The sequence below is a fragment of the Bidens hawaiensis genome, unplaced genomic scaffold (genome assembly GCF_021521415.1).
Source record: "Bidens hawaiensis isolate Kalapana, Puna unplaced genomic scaffold, B.hawaiensis_p1.1 tig00038476_1, whole genome shotgun sequence".
NCBI lineage: Eukaryota > Viridiplantae > Streptophyta > Magnoliopsida > Asterales > Asteraceae > Bidens > Bidens hawaiensis.
Genome location: NW_027496743.1, coordinates 156,522 through 162,389, shown reverse-complemented (window position 1 = coordinate 162,389; position 5,868 = coordinate 156,522).

The following is a 5,868-nucleotide window of genomic DNA, read 5'->3' as shown; positions in this document are numbered from 1 at the left end:
CTAGTAGTCTCTCTTCAGGTCTTGATACATCTTGGTGGATCCCGTATGAATAGAGTATCTTGACTTATGAGCTTCGTCTAGGATTCGACCTCTAATATCCCCATAGCGTGGAATCCACATACGGTTATATCTAGTTTTCACATTATGAGTGTTATCCATCAGCTCATTTTGCTGTCTGCAGATTCTTTCTTCCTTTATTAATCCCTCATCTATAGCACCTCTACTTGTGCCTCGAGGATCTCTCTAAAGAGATCTGAGTTATTGATTAATTTATAAGACTTCACTGTTGCAATGATTTCTTCATTCTTATGGCTTAGTACGTCAGCGACCACATTCATCTTACCAGAATAGTATTTGATATCAAAGTCATAGTCCTTTATCAACTCCAACCATCTCCTTTGTCTCATGTTCAATTCTTTCTGCTCGACGAAGTACTTCAAACCCATATGATCGGTATAAATAGTACACTTAGTATCATATAGGTAGTGTCTCCAAATCTTGAGAGCGTGCACTACTGCGGCTAGCTCTAAGTCATGCATCGGTTAGGTACTTTTGTGAACCTTCAACTGTTTGGACGCATAAGCTATCACCTTTCCTCGTTGCATTAACACGAAACCTAACCCACAATGCGAGGCATCAGTACAAACAACCAAATTCTCATCGCCACCGGGTAGAGCAAGGAATGAATATTGTGTGAGTAAAAGTTCATTAGACGGATTGAAATCACGTTACGATGTAAACGTAACTGATTCAACTCTTTAATGTATTGAGCGGAAATCGATACAAATCACAATAATATCTCATTTAAGCCCAAAGTTTATTATATATCAATCACACGATTACAAATGATATGAAAGTTAACGCTTACGAGACTTAATGGATCGGCATATCAACAATAACAAAAACTAATCCAAAAGCCTAACAAAATAACCAACAAAAAACCTATTTATAGACAAAAATATAACAGGTTTAGCGTATAAATCCAATGTGTTCAGCTCACGTATAACAAAATGCAGTGTATAAGTCACATTAGCCAATAAAAACGTATAACCCATGTGCCATGTTCATCCAACGTATATGTCATGCTGCATCAATCAATCAGAATGTGGAAACTTGTAAACATAAGTCAATACCCCAGCCATCATATATGACCATATTATCTGAGTATCATTACATGATCATCATATAATTCAATATGAACAAGATGTATATGTAATAACCAAAACATATACACCCAACATAAAAACTTATAGCTAACAATACCCAATACAACACATACGCCCATGCAATTCATCCACGTATACTTTCAATGCGAAACCTGTTTGTTAATCCGACTATCAACCCGACCACAAGACAAAAGCTAGAGACATTCTCGTGTATCAACAGACTCCCCCCTCGGATTTTGCTTTGTCTTGTTAGTTTAACCGCAAGTCGTTCTCGAACCTTTAATAATATCGGTTTAAACTTGGTCGTCAAAAACAAAAATCATCAACCGCACTACTATCGCATTCCGATTATCGAACTTCAAGTTCTTAACTTCAACACGTATCATTGAATCATCAGTATGTAAGTAAGGATAGTGTATACGTAAACGTTTTCGTCTATGTTCTCTTTAACATGAGCACTCGTATATGTCTGATTTCATATAAGTATGTGGAACCAAATAACGAATACGACTTATACTTACTTTTATATGGATGATATGCTATTGAAATTTCACATGTGAAGATAAGATATAAACGTTTTAAGACTTTCATCTTCAACCTCCATCGATGACATCATCAAGCTTCAACCTCCATTAAAATGACATCATCAAGCTTCAGTTAACGAATCAGAATGAATAAAAAATTATCGAGTTTCTTGAGTAGAATCGGAGCCACACGACTCTGATACCAATTAAAAGTTCATTAGACGGATCGAAATCACGTTACGATGTAAACGAGACTGATTCAACTCTTTAATGTATCGAGCGGAAATCGATAAAAGATGAAAAACACGATAATATCTCGTCTAAGCCCAAAATTTATTATATAAATCACACGATTACAAATGATATGAAATTTAACGCTTACGAGACTTAATGGACCGACATATACAACAATAACAGAAACTGATCCAAAAGCCTAACAAACTAATCAACAACAAGCCTATTTATAGACAAAAATATAATAGTTTTAGCGTATAAGTCCAATTTTTTCAGCTCAAATATAACAAAATGTAGCGTATAAGTCACATTAGCCAATAACACCGTATAACCCATGTGCCATGCTCATCCAACTTACATGTCATGCCGCATAAATCAATTAAAATGTGGAAACTTGTAAATGTAAATACCCTAGCCGTCATAATTGACCATATTATGTATGAGTAGCATTACATGATCAACATATAATTCAATATGAACAAGCCGTATATGTAATAACCAAAATATATACGCCCAACATAAAAACATTTATATGAACAGTACCCAATACAACATATACGCCCATGCAATTCATCCATGTATACTTTCATTGCGAAACTCATTTGTTAATCCGACTATCAACCTGCCACAAGACGAAAGCTAAAGACGTTCTCGTGTATCAACAGTGAGTCTATTCTTTAATTCCTCAAAAGCCTCCTCCTGAAACTTCCCCCAACTAAATACTACAGACTTTTGGGTCATACTTGTCAACGGTGCGACTATCTTGGAGAAGCCTTAGATGAATCTCATATAATAGCCGGCCAACCCTAAGAAGCTGCGTATATCAGGCGGGTTTTGTGAAGTCTTTCAATTCATTATCGCCTCAATATTAGCTGATTCCACAGAAATCCCTTCAGGATTGATTACGTGACCTAGAAACTGTACCTCACGCAACCAGAATGTGCACTTCGAGAACTTAGCATATAGTTTCTCTTCTTTCAAAATATCCTATGCTTCTCGTAGATTCTCAGCATGTTCAGACTCGCTCTTCGAATAAATAAATATATCATCAATGAAAACGATAACTGACTTATCCAACATCGGCTGACATACCCTATTCATCATGTCCATAAATGCCGCAGGAGTATTCGTTAGACTGAATGACATCACGAGGAACTCGTAGTGTACATACCGCATCCGAAACGTTGTCTTAGGGATGTCTGTCTCTTTCACCCTCAGCTGATGATAGCCTGATCTAAGGTCTATTCGTGAGGACCAACTCGAACCTTGTCGTTGATCAAACAAATCATCAATCCATGGAAACAGATATATGTTCTTCACTGTAAGCTTGTTCAACTCACGATAATCTATACACGTTCTCATACTTTCATCTTTCTTCTTAACAAACAACACCGGTGCGCCCCCACGGGGAAACACTCGGCCTTATAAATCCTTTTGCGAGGAGTTCTTGCAGTTGGGACATCAATTCTTTCATCTCGGATGGCGATTGACGGTAAGGTGCGTTTGCGACGGGCTGTGCTCCTGGTATTAAGTCTATCTGGAATTCTACCTCTCGCTCCGGTGGCAACCCTGAAAGGTCGTAAGGGAACACTTCTAAATAGCCGCTCACAACAGGAACATCTTTCACTTCTTTCGTCTTGGCCGTAGCTTTGACAACATACGCCAGGTAGGCACCGCACCCAAGCCTTAATAATCCTTCGGCTTTTATCATCGAAGTGACATTAAGCCTTGAACTTTCTTTATCACCATAAACCGTCACCGTACCTCCATCCAAGGAATTTAACCTTATCAACCTACACTTACACACTATCTGAGCCTCAATCTCAGATAGCCAATCCATCCCCAAAACCACCTCGAACCCTCCTAAGGTCATAACATACATGGTAACAGGGAACTCACGTCTCTCTAACTCTATCTTACAATCCTTAACCACTCTCATTATCCTAACCAAGTTTCACTGGCGGTTTCTACTTTAAAAGTCTCAGGAACATGACAACATTTCATTTTTGCCAACTTACTAAAGGTCGTCGCTACAAAACTTCTATTCGCACCTGAATCGAACAATACAGAAGCAAAAATACCGTTTACTAGAAACGTATATGTCACAACATCAGGGATCTTCTTGGCTTGTTCTTGTGTCAGCATGTAGGCTCTGGTCTTTGGCATTGATGGTTCAACGCCTTTCTTTCTGCTTCATCCAGCTTCAGTACATTCCCTGGCCATGTGGCATGTCTTGCCACATCGAAAACATGCTGGTTTCTCACTGCATTCATGAGCATAGTGCCCCACCTTCCCGCACTACATGCATTTGTTCCAACTCTGCACTCTCCTCAATGCGCCCTTCCACATTCGTGACAAGCATCACTTCCAACACCCCACATGCATTCACCACTGTGCATCTTCCCACATGTCTTGCACGACTTCTTTTCCACACTTTTTGTCTCTTATCCTTAGAGTTCCACAACTGAGTACCGGGTCGTTTAGCAGGAGTGGCCCATTTCTTATCTTTCTTCTCTTCCACTAGCACATCGTCCAATCCAGGTCATCGTAAACCATCTCTACGAGTTCAACAACAGAGTCGAAAGTAGCAGGTTTACTAGCCCTGACTATGATGAGGACATTCTATGGAAAACCTATGATGTAGCACTTGATCCTTTTCGCTTTGGTGTTCACCATATCAGGAACCAACCTAGACATGCGGTTGAATTCAGTAGTATACTCGCGTTGTGTCATTTTACCCATCCTCAGATTCAGAAACTTCACTTCAGCCCTCTCAACCTCAGCATCGGCACAAAACCACTTCATAACCGATTCCTTCATATCATCCCATCTCATTGCCTTAATCTCTTCTCCAGTCTTTCTCTGTTCCACTGTCTCACACCAGAACATAGCCTCGTCACCAAACGACTGGGTGGCATAACCAACCTCTTGATCGGGACGGCACTCGCTAATTCGGATAACTTTGTCCATTGTTTATCCACCGGAGAGTAGCGATTGAATCGCCCAAACCAGTCAGCTTAGGTGGATCACAACCTTTGAATGACTTATAGTTACACCCACCTTCAGTCACCTTTTTTATTCTCATCACCCTTCTTATCACTCTCCCCTATCTTCTCAGCAGTCCTTGCATGGCCTTAAGTAGACTTACTAGGATGTAGATTCTTCACTACAACAACTACAACTTAAGCAATGGCGGCTTGAACAGCAGGATCCAGTTGATACCCCTCGTTGTTACTCTGATCTCGTTCCTTCCTCTCTTGTTTTAGTAATTTGTTCTTCAGAGGGTTGCCGGATAGTACGTGGTCTACCACGACGTCCAGTACGACCTCCTTGACCAACAACCTTTCTTGCTCCAGCCATTCGTATTCTATAAGGAAATACAAACGTCATCACTCAATGAACTATTTAGTACAAGGATAGTAAGGCTAACATGTAATAACACTGGCAAGCTATGATTAGCTGATAACATTACTTTCTGTGTCCTATACACTTCCCTTTGTGAGTCCATTTGTGCTAGTTCTACTTTTAACAGTTGGACAATCAAACAGTTCATATAATCATATACTCCTATCTCTTGCAATTAAACTAACTTCCTTACACATTCTTACATTTCACGTGAAATTAATCATGTACTTTACCTTTACATAGCTTGCTTGAGTGACACATGGCTTTCTTGAACTGACATCTTCTTTCTTTTCTTACTTAAGTCCCATTCTCTGTTCAAGTTCAAGCATGCAGGATGCTTATTTCTCTTGAACTTATGCTCTGAAACCAACTTGTAAGGCCCCGATCCTGGTGCCCTACTTGGACGTTGGATTTACTCATAAACACAGTTCTAAATATCAGAGTTAATTAAAACTTTTTGCAGAATATAAAACTTCAACCATATATTACATAATCATTCATATCCTTCCATAGTATACAAATTTTGTCTTTGAACATAA